At 45.8% G+C, this 20,767-nt stretch overlaps 1 long non-coding RNA gene across 1 annotated transcript in view; it reads right to left on the bottom strand.

Moving 5' to 3' along the window:
- The window catches only part of LOC138756058 (uncharacterized), a 47,669-nt gene extending 31,373 nt beyond the window's left edge, over nt 1-16,296 (bottom strand). Inside the window, exon 1 of the long non-coding RNA XR_011352708.1 lies at nt 16,134-16,296. This is a non-coding gene — a long non-coding RNA (uncharacterized lncRNA). The remainder of the gene's footprint in view (nt 1-16,133) is intronic.
- Nucleotides 16,297-20,767: the final 4,471 nt, after the last annotated feature.

Below are 20,767 nucleotides of genomic sequence, written 5' to 3'. Positions count from 1 at the left end.
CCAACTGAGTTCCTCCAGCATTTCGGAGCTTTTGATTCCGTTAACACTTCCCCCTGCCTTGGAAAAACACAATTACAGACTCATCTACCCCAGCTACACTCTCTTCTCACCAGGAAGAAGATTCACGAGTGAAACCATGAAACCAGGTTAAGGGTCAGTTTCTTCCTGCTGTCATTAGACTCCTGACTGAGCCTCACATTGGTAAGATAATGCTGCCTTTGCTCGGTGCTGCCTTTTCTTTCTCTGCTACATCATGAGAACTACACAAAACCTATCTGGAATAAGTATAGGAAGACACAATATCAACACCTCTGTTAGGAAGACGATACAGTACTGATAGCAAACAGTGAAGAAAATGTACAGAAACTAGTATCTATCATCAACACAGAGAGCGAAAGACTTGGCCTAACTTTAAACAAAAAGAAAACTGAAGTAATGGTAATATCAAAGAAACCTGACATTCCAAATTGCAGGATCGTATTGGGAAATGAAATCCTGAAGCACAACTTCAACTACCTTGGATCATGCGGAACATCTGACAGCAAATGTGAAAGAGACACAAAAGCAAGAATAGCAATGGCAAGAGCAGCATTTATAAAAATGAGAAACATTCTAACGAAAAAGAAAATGGCAGTTGACAAGACCACAGTCAGTACGATTGGAAACAACATCTCCTCGTCACTGATCATCAACACAGGCGCACCCCCAAGGAGGCATGCTTAACCCATTGCTCTACTCATTATACACCTACGACTGTGTGGCCAGGCCCAATTCCAATGCCATCCACAAGTTTGCTGATGACCCCACAGTTGTTGGCAGATTGGCAAATGGCAATGAGGGAGCCTATAGAAGGGAGCATATAGAAGGGAGAGAGATCAGCTCATTGACTGGTGTAATGACATAATCTTGCACACAATGTTGGCAAAACCAAGGAGATGATTGTGGTCTTCAGGAGGAAGTCAGGGGACATAACCCAGTCCTCACTGGAGGTTCAGAAGTGGAGAGGGTCAAGAACTTCAAATTTCTGTGCGTTAACATCTCCGAGGATCTGTTCTAGAGCCTCCACATTGATGCAATCACAAAGAAGGCTCACCAGCGGCTATACTTTATGGGGTGTCTGAGGCGGTTCATTATGTCACCAAAGACTTTCATAAACTTCTACAGATGTACCACTGAGAGATTTCTGGCTGGTTGCATCTCCAACTCCCAGGGCAAGAATAAACTCCAGAGGTTTGCTAACTTGGCCTGTGACATCACAGTCACCAGACTTCACTCCATCGAGGACATCTGCACGAGGCAGCATCTTTAGAAAACAGTTCTCAGACACCCACCACCCAGGCCATCCCCTCTTCACTCTCCTACCATCGGGAAAAATGTACAGGAGTCTAAAGAAGGGGACTCAGCGGCACAAGGATGGCTTCTTCCCCGCTGCCATCAGATTCCTGAATAATCAATGAACCAAAGACACTGCCTTACTTTTCGAGCACTATTTGTGGTGGTCCACCACCGGCCTTCTTCAGGGGGCAACCTCTGTACCTGCAGGAGAGTATGGGGGACCGGACAACACCTGGCCGGCTGTCAATCAGCCGACCTGAATGGATCAAGCCCCATCCGGTCGGGTGTCAATCACCCTCCGGGATATAAGCCTGCGCCGGCCTCCGAAGTCTCACTCAGAGTTGATGCAGCAATAGCCTGCCTGGCTCTGTGGAAGTCTTTGTGGATTAAAGCCTGTTGTACAGTCTCTTCGGTTTTGTGTGCTTGTCTCTGTCTAATAGGACACCTCACTAATATTGTTTTTATTATTTTATTTGATTTTTTATCGTAAAGTTGTAGGATGGTTATAATATGCTTGCGCTACAATGCTGTCACTAAACATTGAATTTCATGACTTGTTCATGACAATAAGCCTTAAACCTGACTCTGATTCTGAACTCTCAGCTGCTACATTCTTCCTATACCTGATGTATGGCTGTGAATCATGGCCCATCACAAATGCCACAGAAAAAAAGAATCAATGCAGCAGAGATATGGTTTCTCAGAAGAACACCATGCATATCATATACGGACAGAATATCAAATGAAGAAGTTCTACAAAGAACGAAAACAAAATGTACATTACTTAAAAGAATCAGAAAACAGTGATCAAAATTCTTTGGATGCATCATGCGAAGAGATACAACAGAACATTTAGTTATAACTGGACAACTGGAAGGAAAGGAAGCAGTGTCAGACAGACAGTTGTGGAAGCCAGATCATTGGGTGTATTTAAGGCAGAGATTGATAGGTTCCTGATTAGACAGGGTATCAAAGGTTATGGGGAGGAGGCCGGGCAGTGGGGCTGAGTGGAGAAATGGGTCGGCTCATGATTAAATAGTGGAGCAGACTCAATGAGCTGAATAGCCTTTATCTGCTCATATCTTATGGTCTTTAGACAGAAATAAACAGAGTGAAGGGGCATTGTGGGAATGCACGAACAATCACATGGAGTTAGTCTGTGTGCTGTTATTATACCAGTGTCAGCTTTGCTACAATCAGCGCAACCATCTTTAGTTACCAATATGAGAGCATTCAGTTCTGAGAGCATCGAAGAAACCATGCAAGAGGGAAGTGCTTGTCACACACAGCCCGCACTCAGGAGCTCATTTAATCTGAGCGACCAGGAGCTAATTTCTCCCCCAATATCTATTAATTCAGTCATTTCACGGAGTGCAGATTGAATTGCAAACAGTGTTAGGATTGAATAAAATTTTAATTTTGCACACTCTGTCTCCTCAATTAGATGATGAATGCGTGCACATTATTACAAACTGTGTTGCAATAAATTGAGTTATCCTGTTACTACTTTTGTCCACGGTTGCAACTAAACATTTACATCTCAGGTGGATTCCTGGCAAGGCAGGACTGACGCAGGAAGAAACACTGGATGGGCTATGCTCATTGGAATTTAGATGAACGAGAGGTGACCTCATTGTGACATATAAAATTTTGTCTGGACTAGACAGGTTAGATGCAGGAAGAATGTTTCTGATGTTGGGGAGGTCAAGAATGAATGAGGTTGTCAGGTTAATTAGGTGGCTGAGATGAGCTTCTACCCTGTAGGAAATGAAAAAAAATACCAAATAAATAATTAAATTATTTATATAAAATTTAATCCATATTGCAAAAAACAAATGCAAACAAATGATCTCCTTAGTTATTTCATTAAATAAAAATTCTAACATGAAACCTGATTTTTCTTTATAAATCCAGGAAAATCCTTGTTATTTCCACGTAAATCAGTGATTTTCTGCTCGAGTCCTTGTTTCCAATTCTATGATTTATTATTCTGCATACTACATACAATACATGCATTCATACAGTATAAATAAAGAACTGAAAGAAATGAATATGGATCCTCACTCACCCTCCTTCAAAGCTCGCCATTATTCCACTCGATGCCAACAGGCTAACTCACACATGTCAAACTCTGGCCTGCGGGCCAAATTTGGCCCGCGATATAATTATATTTGGCCCGCAAGATCATATTAAATATATATGAGAGTTGGCCCGCTGGCCGCCGCGCAAGTATAGCGCATGCACAGCAGCAGGCACTACCATAATAGTTTTTAGCACTTCCACAGCAGGCACAGCAGTTCACCGATATAGTTAACGGGAAAGTTAATTAGATATTCACAGCGGCGCCGCTACAACGGACCCGCCGCCTAGCTCCAGCGGACCCGCTGCCTAGCTCCAGCGGACCCGCCGCCTAGCTCCAGCGGACCCGCCGCCTAGCTCCAGCGGACCCGCCGCCTAGCTCCAGCGGACCCGCCGCCTAGCTCCAGCGGACCCGCCGCCTAGCTCCAGCGGACCCGCCGCCTAGCTCCAGCGGACCCGCCGCCTAGCTGCAGCGGACCCGCCGCCTAGCTGCAAGGGACCCGCCGCCTAGCTCCAAGGGACCCGCCGCCTAGCTCCAACGGACCCGCCGCCTAGCTGCAACGGACCCGCCGCCTAGCTGCAATGGACCCGCCGCCTAGCTCCAACGGACCCGCCGCCTAGCTCCAACGGACCCGCCGCCTAGCTCCAACGGACCCGCCGCCTAGCTACAACGGTAGCTCTGCGTCTCCTTGAGCTTCCTCTGTGGGCGGGTGCTTCTGGGCATCGGACTTTCCACTGGGGTGGAGGTCGCGGACGAGTTTCACCGCTCTCACAGAATTCCCGGCAAGATGGCGAGACCAGCGGGGACTCCTTGGGTTGTTGGCGGCGGTTGTGGCGGGCGGAGGCAGGGGCAGAGGAGGGAGAGGGGGCAGGGGGCGGATGCCGCTCGGGCCTGCTGGCTGGGCTGGGGAGGGCTCCCTGCAGACCTCCGCTCCCTGGCATGCTTCTCGGCAACGTGCGATCCTTGGCAGGCAAAATGGACGAGCTGGAACTTCGGGTGACCGTTATGTTAAGAACTGCGGCGTTTTTTTGTTTATTTAACTTCCGTGGTGCTGTCTGTGGTTGAGTTGCTGCATTGGTAACCTTGAACTGCTGTCTTTTAATCTCGTTGTATACTATGTACAATGACAATAAAGCTATTTGAATTGAATTTGAATTGAATCCCAGAATGCTTTGCAAATGCATTGGCGCCCCCACCTCCTCTGTTTATTTTCATTAACATCTGCGAGGTCCTGTTGCCTAACTCACATCTAATAAACCCCTTACAAAAAATGGCCAAACGAAAGATAGAAAACAGGACCTTTCAAGACAGGTGGGAGGCTGACTATATGTTCATCATTTTAAAAGACAAACCTGTTTGTCTTGTGTGTGGAGCCAGTGTGTCTGTGGTTGAAGAATATAACATAAAACGACACTGAAACAAAACACCAGGACAGGTAAAAGGATCTGAACGAGAAGCAAAAGCTCCAGAAGGTGGAGGAGATGAAAAAAAGTCTGGTTTTACAGCAAACTATGTTCACCAAAGCAGAATCCCAAAGTGAGGCTGCTCTAAAGGCTAGTTTTATTGTGGCCGCAGAGATCGCCAAATCAGCCAGGCCCTTTACGGAGGGAGAGTTTGTTAAAAAATGCCTGCTCAAAGTTTGGGATGTCATTTGCCCAGATAAAAAGCAAACGTTTTTAAATGTGAGCCTGAGCAGAAACACCGTGGCTGCGCGTGCTTGTGAGCTTGCTACTAATCTACAAGAACAACTAAAGGAGAAGGGGAAAGATTTTATGGCATACTCACTTGCTGTAGACGAGAGCAGCGACACATCAGATACTGCCCAGCTATCAATATTCATCCGTGGAGTGGACACGAAACTTTCCGAAACAGAGGAACTTTTGGGATTAAAATCCACGCATGGCACAACCACAGGAAAAGAAATCTTCGAGGAGGTGTCCAAATGTCTCAATGAAATGATGCTGCCTTGGGATAAACTTGTGGGACTAACGACAGATGGTGCACCTGCGATGCATGGTCAGAAAAATGGACTGGTGGGCAGGATTCGGGAGAAGATGCGGGAGAATCATGCAGGTGAGCTTACAGTTTACCACTGCATAATCCACGAGGAAGCCTTGTGTGGCAAAGCCTTGAAAACGGAGCATATTATGAACACTGTAACTCGAGTAGTTAACTTCATAAGAGCCAAAGGTTTAAATCACCGCCAGTTCAAGTCCTTTCTGGAGGAGTTAGGGTCAGAATACGGAGACGTGCCCTATCACACAGAGGTGCGATGGCTTAGCCGAGGAAAAGTACTGAAGAGATGCTTTGAGCTGCGTGAAGAAATATGTCTGTTTATGGAGAGCAAAGGCAAAGATACAACAGAGCTCAGGGATAAAAAGTTTCAATGTGAGCTGGCATTCCTGTGTGACATCGTGAGCCATCTCGATGCGCTAAACCTGCAACTTCAGGGACGAGGGCTCATCATTACAGACATGTACAGTGGAGTGAGGGCTTTTAGAACCAAGTTGTGCTTGTGGGAGACTCAGATGCTGCAGGGAAACATGGCTCATTTTCTGTGCTGCCAAATTATGAAAGAACAGATCTCACCTGCCGTGTTGCCCAGTGCAGAGTTTGCTGAAAAACTAAGCGTACTTCGTACGGAGTTTTCCCGATGATTTGCTGACTTTGAAGCCCAGAAATGCAGATTTGAACTACTCAGCAATCCGTTTGCGGTTGACGTGACAAGCGCTCCAACCAACCTCCAAATGGAGCTGATTGAGCTCCAATGTAATGACACACTCAAGTCAAAGTATGACTCTGTCGGAGCTGCGCAGTTCCCACAGTTCCTTCCCGACACACTGCCCCAACTCCGTGCACAAGCTGCTCAAATGTTGTCAATGTTCAGCAGCACGTATCTCTGCGAACAACTCTTCTCTTTGATGAAGATAAACAAAACACCACACAGGAGTCGTCTTACTGACGAGCACCTTCATTCAGTCCTGAGGATTTCCTCAGCTCAGAGTCTGACCCCAGAGTTTGATGAACTTGCATCTAAGAAGAGATGCCAAGTATCTGGTTTAGATCCAGGTGCATCAGAGTAAATTACAGTGTAACAAGCTAAGCTTGGATTCATATTTTCTTTGGTTCACTTTGGACTGTTCAGAGTTGAAAGATTGGATTTTCATTGAAGCAAGTTGTTATTTTTTTGACTTGTTGGCTTGTGAAAAAAAATAAATTTAAAAGGAGCTTAAAGGCTAGAGAGAAATATTATTGATTGAATATTTTATTTCTTATTTGTTAATGCTTCTTATGGAAAGAGTTTAACCAAAACTATTATTCAACATTTATTTTAATAAGAAAAAGTTTAACATTACATATGTTGAGAGAAAACATGCAGATGTTGTTGAAAATTTTCAATAAATATTTAGTTCGGCCCTCGACTTAGTCCAAGTCTTTAATTTTGGCCCTCGGTGAATTTGAGTTTGACACCCCTGGGCTAACTGAAGTGCTGCCGATCGCGCCAGATCCACGTGATCCCCCCATCTGCGGGCCCACCCCACAGGCGCTAACCAGCTCCAGCAAACTAACCCACCTCGATTGCCAGCCTTGGTACTCCAATCCACCCCACATGCGCCAGCCGGAACTTGCGCATGCTCACAAGAAAAACGTGGCCGAGCATGACCTAAGGACCCTGGGACATTGCATTTAACCCCCTCCCTTGCTCTTTCTGCCTCTACACCCCAAAATGGAGATCAAATTACTCTCCTGGTCCAGGTGACACTGGGTGGAGGACAGAGTGATCAAAAGCAGTTTGTCCATACTAAAACCAGATGCCTGCCAACATTTTTTCATACCTCGAAGGGCCCAAGCTCAAACACTGGTTATGTATTTTTACCATTGTTGTGTGAAGGACACTGTTTGGCCTGCTGAGTTTCTCCAGTCTTGTGTTTTTACTTCAACTGCGGTGTCTACAGATTTTTGTGTTTCACTTCCATGTCGATATATAGATTCAATCTTTCTTTCTCTTCTTCTTTGGCTTGGCTTCGCGGACGAAGATTTATGGAGGGGGTAAAAAGTCCACGCCAGCTGCAGGCTCGTTTGTGGCTGACCAGTCCGATGCGGGACAGGCAGACACGATTGCAGCGGTTGCAAGGGAAAATTGGTTGGTTGGGGTTGGGTGTTGGGTTTTTCCTCCTTTGCCTTTTGTCAGTGAGGTGGGCTCTGCGGTCTTCTTCAAAGGAGGCTGCTGCCCGCCAAACTGTGAGGCGCCAAGATGCACGGTTTGAGGCGTTATCAGCCCACTGGCGGTGGTCAATGTGGCAGGCACCAAGAGATTTCTTTAGGCAGTCCTTGTACCTTTTCTTTGGTGCACCTCTGTCACGGTGGCCAGTGGAGAGCTCGCCATATAATACGATCTTGGGAAGGCGATGGTCCTCCATTCTGGAGACGTGACCCATCCAGCGCAGCTGGATGAGGAGTTGCCCATTCATCTTTCTTTCTACTCATAGAAAAACTGGACATTTTCGTCCGCCAGAGTTTTGTCTCAGCTTTTCCTTTTTTAAAAACCTTTTTTTTCCTTTCCTTTATATGATTTGCTCCACAATCTTCCCGTTGACAACATATTGCAGGCACAAAGTATCCTTCCTGATCTGCACACACAAAGTCAACCGACTTCACCCCATCTTAAATTCTCTCTGTTCTGCCCTCTTCCCACCTCCTTGACTGTTGTAGCCACTTGTGTGTCTCTTCTCCCCCAGTTCCAACCAAGGGTCTGGACCTTTAGCATTAATGTTCTTATTTCAGCTGATATTTCCTGACCTGCTGAGCCTTTCAAGACTTTCTTGGGTTTTTTTTTCCCAGAGACTCAGAATAAATATTGTGTTCAGTTCTGGTCACCTCATTATCAGAAGGATGTGGAAGCTATGGAAGGGGAGCAGAGGAGATTTACCAGAATGTTGCCTAGATTGGAAAGTAAATCTTATGAGCCAAGATTAACAGAGCTAGGGGATTTTCTCTTTGGAGTGAAGAAGGGTAAGAGATGACTTAATAGAGGTCAACAAGATTCTGAGAGGCATAGATAAGGTAGACAGCCAGTAACTATTTTTCCAGGGTCGGAGTAGCAAACATTAATGAAAGGAGAAAAGTTTAAGGTAGACTTCAGGGGTAAATTATTTAAACAGAAAATTGTGGGTGCCTGGAATGCCTTGCCAGGGGTGATGGTGGAGGCTGAAACATGAGGGGCATTTAAGAGACTCTTAGACAAGAACATGGATGGAAGGAAAATAGAGGGTTACAGGTAGGGAGGGTTTTGTTTTTTTTTAAATTTTGGTAGAAGTATATATGTTCAGCATAAGACTTATGGTCCTTTAGTGTTCTTTGTGATATATTTGTTCAATGTCCAACATCTGCAGTGTTTTCTAGTTCCATTTGAATAGCCAAACAGCCTATTTGTTTACCTATATTTCCACATGTTAATCCAGCTGGACTTTGGAGACTTAAATTAAAGATAGGCCATTCACAATCAATCAACATTTACTGGTATCATTGCATGTTCATTCATTGTTCCTGGCTTCATATGTAGTCCAAGGGAAGTTATTATCCAGTGCTACCTCATCTTCCCAAATGAATCCCAGAGAATCTTCCCAGGTGCCACAAGACTCGCACCACCAGGTTCAGGAACAGCTGCTACCCCTCCACCACCAGACGCCTCAACGACACTCTTACTTGTGCACTTCATTGATTTTCTTTTGTTCTCTCTGTATTGCTCAGTTAGTTTGTTGATGTTTGTTTATTTGCTTATATGTTTACGCTGTGTACAGTTGATTTTTTGCACTACCAATTAGTGGTAATTCTGCCACGCCTGCAGGGAAAAAGAATCTCAACGATGTATATGATGTCATGTATGTGAATCAGAAATCTGAAATCTGATGTATTCTCTTGTGATGGGATTTACAAGGGATGAGAATGGCAAACAGAACGGGAACTTTGTTCAGCTGGTCATGTAAGTATGTGGTTTCTCACTGAGATGATTCAATTTGAATCTGCATATAATTCTGAGGATGATTCAGGAGGCCAATGTTTCCATGGGTGGAGCAAGGGATAAAATCATTGGATATGAAATCACAGCCACATTGAATGGACACAGGCCATTCAGCACACCATGTCCATGCCATTCATGCGCCCATCACGTGGCACCTGGTCTATAGCCATCACTGCCTTGGCAAGTTAAGTGCTCGCCGTAAATGCTGTGAGTAACTCTACTTGCGTTACTCTTTCTGGAAGTGTATTCTAGATACTGTTCTCTAATGGAAATGGTCCCCCTCACTTATCTCTCATCACTTAAATATATGTCCTCCAATTTTAGCAACCTCTAATATAGAACCACTGACTCACTGAACACTACAGCAGATAAAACAGGCTCTACAGCCCATCTTGTACAGCACGGTTAGAGTCTTTGGCTTGGCTTCGCGGACGAAGATTTATGGAGGGGGTAAAAAGTCCACGTCAGCTGCAGGCTCGTTTGTGGCTGACAAGTAGCACAATGCTATTAGGGTGCCAGTAGCCCAGGTTCAAATCCAGCTCTTCGAGGAGTTTGTATGTTCTCCCCATGTCTGTGGGTTTCCTGCAGATGCTCTAGTTTCCTCCCAACCTTCAAAATGTAAGGTTATTTTTATTAATTGGGGTATTTGGACGGCATAGACTCATGACCCAAAATGGGCCGTTTCTGTGCTGTCTGAAGAGAATTTTAAAAGTCCACTCAAACTATTACTCCGTCTAGTCCCACCTATATAGGGAGATATTTTCTCCAGTCTACCCTGACTATGCCCCTCAGAATTTTATATACTCTATCATGTCCCCTCTTAGCTTTCACACATCCTGGGAAAACAGACCTGACTGTTTCAACTTCTCCTCAGAACTAAAACTCATCCAGGTGAATCATCTCCGCAACATGTCAGTGCCATCCACTTAATAATGAGTTGATAATTAATTTCTTCTCTCAGAGGGCTTCAGAATCTACCACGACTTGCTGGTCATGATGTTTATTCAGGGGAGAGGTCAGGAGCTCATTGACTTACTGGGAATCGTGGGTTAAGTGGAACAGGCAGGAATGGGCGGTTAAGGCCAGGAATCAGATGTGATGTGGCGGAATGATGAAAGAGCCTCCAATCCATACCCCCTTCAAGTTTGTACCACCTTGCTGTCCTAAATTGGGAGTTCTATCAATGCACTTTTTAGAACTTAGACAGCAAAACATCTTTCAATCTAACTGGTTTTATTTTATAAAAGGGTGACATGGTTAGTGTTGTGCTTTGCACAACACCAGCGACCTGGGTTCAAATCCGGTGCTGTCTGTAAGGAGTTTTTATGGGGTTCTCCTCATATCTACATGGATTTCCTCTGGGTCAGTGGTTCTCAACCATTTTCATTCCACTCACGTACCACTTTAAGTAATCCCTATACCATTGGTACTCAGTGATTAGTAAGGGATTGCTTAAGGTGGGGTGTGAGTAGGATGGAAAAGTTGAGAATCATTGCTCTAGACTCAATTGTTATTGAAATATTTTGCTTGAGAAAAATTCTCCTTGGCCCATTTCCTTTGGAGTTATGAAACCGTACACATAATGAGTCAATGAGGTACGATTAAATCAATGGTTTTCAAACTTTTTCTAGGAAATGGTGCTTGGATTGTTGGCTTAGGATATTGTGCGGAGCAGTTTATGGAGAAATAGCAACACATAAAAACAGACACACACATCCTGGGGAAAAGCAACTACATTAAGTCCTTGTTATCCACTGACTTCCTGTCCTTAGATCTACATGCTTAATGCTCAAGGATATCTGTAACACTATAGCTGGTACAGTGAGGAGAGTCACAGAGCTTTACAGGAGAGAAGCAGGCCCTTTGGCCCATCTTGCACAAATCTTCAGATGTTGGAGTCTAGTGCAGAACTCAAAAGAGCTGGAGGAACTCAGAAGGTCATGCAGTTTCCAGAGGAGGTGAAGAGAAATAGAGGGAGCAAACACACCAAAATGCTGGAGGAACTCAGCTGGCCTTTACTGCATCTACAGGAAACCAAGATCTGTTGCCGATGTTTCGGGCCTGAGCCCTTCTTCAAGGAAAAGTCAGAAAAGGGAGAAGCAGGAGATATCAGAAAGTCTCAGATCGGTATTAACTGGATGTGATAAGTGACTGTGTGAGAATTTATCAGTCTGTGTGAAAAGAGACAAGGAAAGGAGAGGGGACAGGGGTGGAGGGAGAAGAAGTAGATGGACAAGTTTTAACAAATGTCAGAGAAGTCAATATTAATGCCATCTGGTTGATATTAATGCCCATTTGGAAGAGGAGGTTTTGTTCCTCATACTTACAGGTGGTTTTAGTCTGGCAGTGCATGAGACCATGGACAGACACGCCGACAATGGAATAGGATGGAGAATTGAAATGGGTGACCTCTGGGAGATCCATGCTATCGCAGCAGACAGATCCAAGGTGTTCAACAAAGCTATCTCCCAGTCTCCGATGTGGATGAGACCACAGAGGGAGCAGCAGATGCAGTAAATGACCCTTGTAGATTCACCATTGAAACATTGCTTCACTTGGAAGGACTGTTGGGGGTCCTGAATGGTGCTGGAGGAGTGGGCACAAGTGGAGCATCTCCTGGGATCATAGGAGTGGACAAGGGGATTACAGAGGGAGTGGTCCCTGTGGAAAGCTAAGAGGAAAGGAAGGGGGAATCACATAGTAGGTGATGGAAATGACGGATAAGAATGTATTAGATTCAGAGGCTGGTGGAGTGGTAGGTGAGGATGAGTCATCCCGTCCTTGTGTGTGGGGGAAGAGGGGGCCAGGGCAGATGTGTGGGTAATGGAGAATATGCGGGTGAGAGCTGAGTTGATGGTGGGAGAGGGAAAGTCACATTGTTTGAAGAAAGAGAACATCTCTGATGATCTGGCATGGAAGTCCTCATCCTGAGTGCAGATGAAATGGAGTTGGAGGAATTGAAAGAGTGGAATGAGATCCTTACAGGGTACAGGGTGGGAAGAGGTGTAGTCAAGGTAGTTGTGGGTGTTAGTGTGTTCATAGAAGATGTCTGTCGAGAATTTGTTTCCCGAGATGGAGACAGAGAGATTGAGGAAAGAGATGAACCAAGTAAATTTGAAGTGGGGTGGAAATTGGCAGCAAAGTGAATGAAGTCAACGAGCTCATCATGGGTACATGAGGCAGCACCAAGTAATCATCGATGTAGTGGAGGAAGAGTTGAGGGGCTTTGCCCGTGAGGGCTTGTAGCATGGATTGCTCCACTTAGGCAACAAAAAGGCAGGCAGAGCTGGGCACATGTAGGAATGCATGGCTACCCTTTTAACCTGGAGAAAGAAGGAGAAATCAAAGGAGAAACTATTGAGATTGAACATAATTTTTGCCAGCCGGAGGAGGGTGGTGGTGGAGGGAGACTGGTTGGTTCTATTGTCCAGAAAGAAATTACGGTTTTAAGGCCTTCAATATGGGGAATGGACATTGGATATCCATGGTAAATATGAGGTGATCGAGTTCAGGGAACCGGAAGTTGTTGAAGTGAAGGAGGGCATGAGAAGTGTCCTGGATGTAGGTGTAGAGGGACTGGTCCAGGGTGGGTAGATAAAAGGGAGTCAAAGTAAGTGGAGGCAAATTTGATGGAGCAGGAGCACGCAGACTGTAGTGAATCTATGCTGAGCTGTCAGTCTCCCACTTGCCTAGCCCTGCTTTACGGACATTGGCTGTGCATTATCTCTACTGTTAAGGACACTCCCCTTGGATATACTGTATATGCATCCATTGTCTTTCATTATTGTACCATGAGTTTCTGCTAATAAAAGCCCTGATTATTGTTTGACCACATCGTCTTTGTCTACTTCATCAACTGGCACTTCAATTTTATTAGCAGAAATGGATGCAGCCCTCAAGCCAGAGCGGCTGATAGTTGACCACTCTGCCCCGAGGGCTAGAGAAATTTTCAACCACTGGATTGCTTGTTTCGATGACTACACGGCTTGAAACGATGTGGTTGATGAGGCAATGCAGTGGGGCCACCTGAATTCCCTGCTGGGTGAGGTCCATTTTGCTGTAACGCAAGGAGCTATAACTCTGGCTATAGCCCAGGAATGCCTGACCGCTTACTTTGTGGTGCCACAAAACGTGGTGCTTGCTCGACATCAGTTGCTGACCAGACACCAGAAATCCAGGGAAAGTGATACTGCCTATGCACTGGCCGTCGACTCACTGGCAAACGAATGCGATGTCGAGGCAGTCAATGTGCTACAACACCGCAATGCCTTGAAGCTGGGTGCTTTTGTCAATGGAATTTACTCCAGTAACATCCGTCAGAGGCAACTAGAGACGGAGCCCCTAACCTGTGACCGGGCAGTCACTCTAGACAAAACACTGAGAAGTGCCATGCGGTCCAGTGAAATGCTAGAAACCAAAGGGGAAACATCCAGGAGTGCTGGAACCCTGAAGAAAAAAAAAAGGGCGAAACCCTGGCAAATGCTTCTTCTGAGATAAGAGCTGGCACCCCAGACAAAAGTGCCCAGCTCGATTTGCTACCTGCAGCTATTGTGGGAAACTCGGCCATTTCACTAAACCGTGTAAGGCAAAAATTATTCCCACTGATAAGAAGAAGAGAAGCGCCAAAAAAATTCATCCTGGAGCTGCAGAAATGAAAGACAACTGTGAAAGGGAGGAACCTTCAGACGAGTTGGCTGAATCGACTTCAATTGACGGCGAGGTGAGATGAACACAAAGTTCCCATGTGATAGCTCAACTGACTGTAAAGCTTGGGGGATGTTACGGACTGGAACGGTCGACTATGAAGGGGGAATTGAATGGTGAGACTCTCGATTGCTTAATAGACTCAGGGAGTACTGACAGCTACATCCATGAGAAGGTCACCAAAGCCTTAAATGTGCGGAGATATCCAGTGAATCGAAAGATATCGATGGCTTGTAGTGAACTTAAAAAACTGTATGGGACAAGTGTAAAGTTACTTTGAACTTGCAGGGACATCTTGCTGATGTTTGGCTTTTTGTAATGCCTGATCTCTGCACTCCTGTGTTACTGGGGATGGATATTCAATCTCAGATGAAAAGTGTAGTGTTAAATTTCGATGCGCAACTACCCACACTTACCATCCCCCGCACTAGTTACTGTGGTCTGTCCATGCTAAAGATCAAAGCTCCCTCCCTGTTCAGTAATCTATCTCCCGAGTGTCGACCGATTGCCACTAAGAGCCGTTCTTACAGCAAAGAGGACCATTAATTTATTAAAGCTGAGACCCGGAGACTGCTTAAAGAGGGGGTGATTGAACCTAGTAAGAGTCTGTGCCGAGCCCAGGTGGTAGTTATGAAAAATCACACTAACAATCGATTGGCTATTGTCTACAGCCAGACAATCAACCGTTACACTAATTTGGATGCTTACCCCCTGACACGCATCAATGAAATGATTAATCAGATAGCGCAATACAGAGTGTACTCGACTATCGACCTCAAGGCAGCTTACCACAAAATTCCCATTAAAAAAAGGGAATGACCCTATATGGCCTTTGAGGCTGATGGGGGGTTATACCAGTTTAAAAGGGCACCTTTTGGAGTCACTAACGGTATGTTAGTGTTTTAGATGGAGATGGATAAGATCACCAGAACGTATGAGTTACAGGATACGTTCCCCTATCGGGATAATGTCACAATCTGTGGAAAGACCCAGACTGAACACGATGACAACTTAAAAAAATTCCTAGCAGCAGCTAAAGAACTTGACCTTACATTCAACGAGGGCAAATGTGTGTTCAATGCAACAGTTACCCATTCTGGGCTACATTGTTCGCGATGGTGAAATCTGCCCCGATCAGAAAAGAATGGCTCCCCTTAAGAGGGTGCCACCCCCAGACTCAGCAAAAGCCTTAAAAGGTGTATGGGATTCTTTTCCTACTACTGCAAATGGGTACATGACTACGCTCTGAAAGCACACCCTCTGTTTGACACAAAATCTTTCCCTCTCTCTCCAACAGCTTTGAAAGCTTTTGAGAGAATTAAAGCTGATCTTGCCAAAGCTGCACTCTAATCCATTGATGAGGATATTCCATTCAAAGTGGAAACCGGTGCCTCAGATCGTGCTTTGGCGAGAACCTGTGGCATTCTTCTCCCGCACGTTACGCGGACCTGAACATAAAAATTCGGCCATTGAGAAAGAAGCCCAGGCTATAATTGAAGCTGTTCGCTACTGGAGACACTTTCTAGCCAGCAGAAAATTTACCATGGTTACTGGTCAGAAATCTATAGCCTACATGTTCAGTACTAAACACAAAAGTAAAATTAAAAATGATAAGATGGCACGCTGGCGAATAGAACTTTCAGCTGACAATTATGAGATCCTCTACAGACCTGGCAAGTTAAATGATCCTCCTGACACATTATCACGATCTGCTGCCGGTGCTCAGCTTGAGGGGCTAAAGGAGATCCATAGCAGACTGTGCCACCCAGGGGTCACAAGATTCTTCCACTACATAAGGGCTAACGACCTTCCTTAATCCCTGGAAGAGGTCGGAAAACTGACTAAAAGCTGTCCTGTCTGCGCAGAATGCAAACCGCCATACTTCAAAGCTCTGGAGGCCACTCTCATCAAGGCGACCCGACCTTTTGAGAGGATCAGCTTAGATTTTAAAGGCCCGTTACCTTCCAACAACAAAAATGTATTTTTCCTTACTGTAATTGATGAATATTCAAGGTTTCCCTTCATGATACCCTGCCCTGACGTCTCAACAGTGTCTGTCATTAAGGCACTTGACAGAATTTTCAATATTTTTGGTTCTTCCAGTTACATTCGTACAGACAGAGGCTCAACATTCATGAGCGCTGAACTGCGCTAAATCCTGTTACGCAAGGGATTGTCACCAGCTGAACCACGAGCTACAACCCACAGGGCAATGTGTAGGTCAAAAGGGCTAACGCCACAGTCAGGAAGACTGTTAACGTTGCATTAAAGACACATGGTTACCCTTTACCCAGTGGCAGGAGGTGCTGCCTGAGGCACTACATTCTATTCACTCTCTACAGTGTACTGCAACAAATCAAACACCTCATGAACGCATGTTTACTTTTCCTAGGAAATCAGGAACTGTGATGGACTGGCTAGCCTGTCTATCTGAACCTGGAAGAGACCCACTCGGACGCGTAAAACAGACCCTCTAGTCCAGCCAGTTCAGATTCTGCACGCTAACCCCAATTATGCCCATGTTAAATTCCCAGACGGGAGCACGGACACTGTACCCCTAAGAGATCTGGCCCCGTCTGGTTCACCCCTTCTGCACACCCCTACTCGGAGTGATCCTGACAGGTTGGACTCACCCCTCCCCCCAAGCCTTTGACCCCCTTAGAAGGCATTCAGATGGCCATGCTGAGGCCCCACTACCTCACGCTGGCGATTCTGGAGGGAGTCCAGAAGTCCGCTTTCTCACACTTCAGACCAGGGAAACTGTATCAACACCGCCAGTTCTCAAAGTTGCCACACCTGCACCTGCCCCGATAAGGAAGTCCACTCGTATCCGTAAACAACCTGAGAGACTCCAGCATTCATAAACTTCTCATTATATTCTGAATGCCCTGCTAGATACTAGCCTTGTTTTGGCTATGTCAGTGAATTCTCAATGTGGTTTATTTTATTGATGTATTACGCTTGCAGTAGATAGCTTGCCTGCTTAAATTTTAACTTGCAGCTGTCCCTTTGATTTTAACCCTTATTCTGCCAGGGGGACACTGTTGTGAATCTATGCTGAGCTGTCAATCTCCAACTTGCCTAGCCTTGCTTTACTGACATTGGCCGTGTATTATCTCTACCATTAAAGACACTCCCCTTGGGTATGACTGTGTACACACCCATTGTCTTTCATTATTGTACCATTAGTTTCTGCTAATAAAAGCCATGATTATTGATTGACTATCCTGCCTTTGTCTAGTTCTTTCACTGGCACTTCATGGACGTGACAGGTCTCCTACCCAAGATTCACGAAACCCATTTTAGGTAAAGAGAAATGTTTCTGGCCTGAGCCCTTCTTCAAGGTATGAGAAAAAGCAGGCAGGTCCCTGAATATAAAGGCAGGGGTGGGAGAAGGGAAAAAAGGGCAGGCGGGACTATAAGTGGGCATGGCCGAGAGGCTATAAGTGGGCATGGATAGGAGGGGTGAATAAAAGGAAACATGGGGAAGAGGAAAGTTAAAGAAGAGGGCGTGGAAGCTAATGAAAGCTGCAAAGGTTGAGGTTATGGCATCTGGTTGGAGGGGGCCCAGACAGAATCTGTTGTTTCTCTAATTAAATGATGGCCTCAAAGGTCCCCATCAACTTCCTATGTCCCAGGGAGAAAGGTCCGAGCCAATCCACCTTTTCTTCTAGTTCAAGCCTACCAATTCCAGTAATTGTGTATCTTTTCTGTACTCTTTCTATTGTAAAGATAACTGTCCTCTGACTGGGTGACCAAGTCCTCTGACCAAGTGTGGTCTCACAAACATACTCAGTGCCCCGACAGATGGAGGCAAGTGTGCCCAATGCCTTCTTCACCACAAGGTACTTGTAAGATTGGCTGTAAATTACTGAGAGTGCAGAGCATTCATCCAGTGTCGTCTCGCTGTGGTAGTCGTGACATCCTGCATGAGCCTGTAGTAAAAATCAATATCCCATATGTGACTGTACCTGTATGTGAGAAAATTCTTCTCAAATCAAACTGCCTTCAAAATGTGTTCTTTACATTTTTTTTAACATTTAGACATATCGCATGGTAACAAATCCTTTCGGCCCTTGAGCCCACGAAGCCCAATAACACCCAATTGGCCTACATCCCCCAGTACGTTTGTGAAGGGTCGGAGGAAACTGAAGCCCCCGGAGGAAACTCATGCAAACATGGGGAGAACATACAAACTCCTTACAGACAGCTTACAGTTCCTTACAGAACTGCTACGCTGATGGTGCCGACGTAAAGAACGGCGCAGAGGTTGTAGTTTTAATTAAGATCAAGATTCCTTTATTGTCATGAAATAAATTGCCCAGCACCTGAGACAAGGAAAAACAAAAGAGAGTTCCTCAGCTCCAGATCCAGGCCTCTGACATGATCAGGAAACCTTCAGCTTGGCATCCTCTCGCATCCCTGCTCCGATGCATTGCACAGATTGGGCCAGTTTCGAGCCAGTCTCCAGTGTGAATCCCTTGACCACAGTCTCCGTTCACCTGCAGCTTGCCTGGCTTCCTCACTTTGAGTCACCAATATCCCACTGCCTGTGTTTCTCAGCCATAGAGCCCCTCACTTGCCCGCCACCATCATGTTGGGTTGTCCCCTCTGCTTCTCCTTCTCAATGGAGAGTGTCCTCCTCATTTTCTGGTGCCCTTCCCCAGTCCCCAAAGTCTGCAACCCCTCTCGTGGCTGCTGCCGAACTCAGGCATTGCCATCATGGGCCCAGACCCCACGGTCACAGGGTTTTAAAATAAACCGCCTTTAATTAGTTCTTCTAATAGCCTGTTTAATGCCTGGATGTAGCAATCAGCAATTGGGCTGTACAGTAGAACCCTACGGAAGAGCGCTGTGTTTCCTCTCCTTGCTCTCTGCAGTTCCACACCGGTGGCAGCTCTGCCATTGCAATAGCTCCGGCATGCTGCCATTTTTGTTAATGCAGGTAGGGTTCATTGCTCTGACTCTCGTCTCAATTGAAACAGTATTGCATCTCACTTCCAACAAACTTTGCATTGAAGTGCAATCTGCAGGCTGAACAATATGCTATTCAACCAAGAGCCTTCATTTCAGAGTCAAATTCTCTCCAACATCAGCCACATGAAGACAATGCTTGCGTCTGTGATCTTTGGAGGCTGAGTTCCAAGTCATTGACAATTCCGCAAGACAAGAGTCCTCCACACTGTATCCCACTGGCCTCTGACAACTGCAGAGACAACCGTGATGAGACCTTGGAAAGCGTGGACCATTTCTCCGTGAAGGTGGACATCAGTGATGAAATTCCATATTATTGACGTTGGTGAGACCACACTTGGAATACTGTGTGCTCAAGCTGCAAAACCAACTGTCCTCTTTGATGACTCTCGTCTCAAATCTGCCAAAAAGTTTTGCTACCGTCACAACACAATAATATCCTCAGCTTTTTCTAGATGTAGGGATTGAGTAAAGAACCAGAAAGGGCTGCTTTGCTTTCGGTCACCTGAAAGGTGGGGTTTGGTGACAGAAAATCAGGTGGGCCACCAAGTGCATGGCGGATGGGGCCGTTGTCATATCAGCCTTGCTATATGGCAGCAGCGTCACCTATGTTCTCGGATGAAGATCACCTGGTGAGGCAAGGTCTCCAATATCAAGGTCCAACAGTTTCAACCTTGGTGATGTCAGCCCAACTGCACTGGGTAGGACATGTTGTCAGAATGCCTGATGGAAGACTGGCCAAGGACATCTTGAAAGGCCAACTGTCCAGTGGTACCTGAAAATGAGGAGGCCAGCGACTATGGTTCAAGAATGTTCTGCACAGGAGCCTCAAGAAAGCTGACATTGCCCCATCGATATGGGAGGATCTGGCTCAAGATCTCTCATAGCAGAACGACACCATCAGAAAAGGTGTGGACGCTGCTGAGAACAGAGGAAAGGCAGAGGAAGCACCAGAGCAGAACTTCTGCCCCTGTTGGCCCACCTGGCCTCAGCTGTCAAGTATGTGGCAAGCAGTGCCTGTCAAAGATCGGCCTGTTCACCCACTCCAGGTCGCACATATCAAACCCCACAAACTGACTGAAAGGGACCATCATCATCCTACAGGATAGACAGCCAAAAGGAAGGAGACTGTGTAGTGTGGTCACAAAATCAACTCTCACCTTTCTTCTTTTGATATCCAGTTAAAGCCTTTGTTCGATCTGGACTCCTCTCCCGGACAGTATTCAGTCCTTTTTTCTGACGCCTTCTTCTTTGCTTGCACCTTGAAGAAGGGGTCAGGCCGAAGACATCAGTAATACATCTTTACCTCCTATGGAGGCTGCGAGACCGGCTGAGTTCCTCCAGCATTTCTGTGTGCTTTTATTACAGTCACAGTGTCTGCAGACTTTCATGTTTCACTCTGTGCTGTTCCACTTCATGAATCCATCACCTATGGGTCGACAGCACATCCATTAGCCAAATGAAGAAAAATTAAACTGAACTGTTTCCTGTCCTAAGTACCAAAGTACAGTGAAAAATTTTGTTTTGCCTGTTTGAAGACCAAAACCTCAAACCCACCACAATGCTACCAGACAGCAGTGATCCCCAGCATGCAGTATGTGCCGGACACATGGTCTCTGAATGTGACTATACTTTGAGGAGATCCCGTGCTT

This window comes from Narcine bancroftii, chromosome 3, assembly GCF_036971445.1.
Source record: "Narcine bancroftii isolate sNarBan1 chromosome 3, sNarBan1.hap1, whole genome shotgun sequence".
NCBI lineage: Eukaryota > Metazoa > Chordata > Chondrichthyes > Torpediniformes > Narcinidae > Narcine > Narcine bancroftii.
This window is presented reverse-complemented; position numbering and strand designations above follow the sequence as displayed.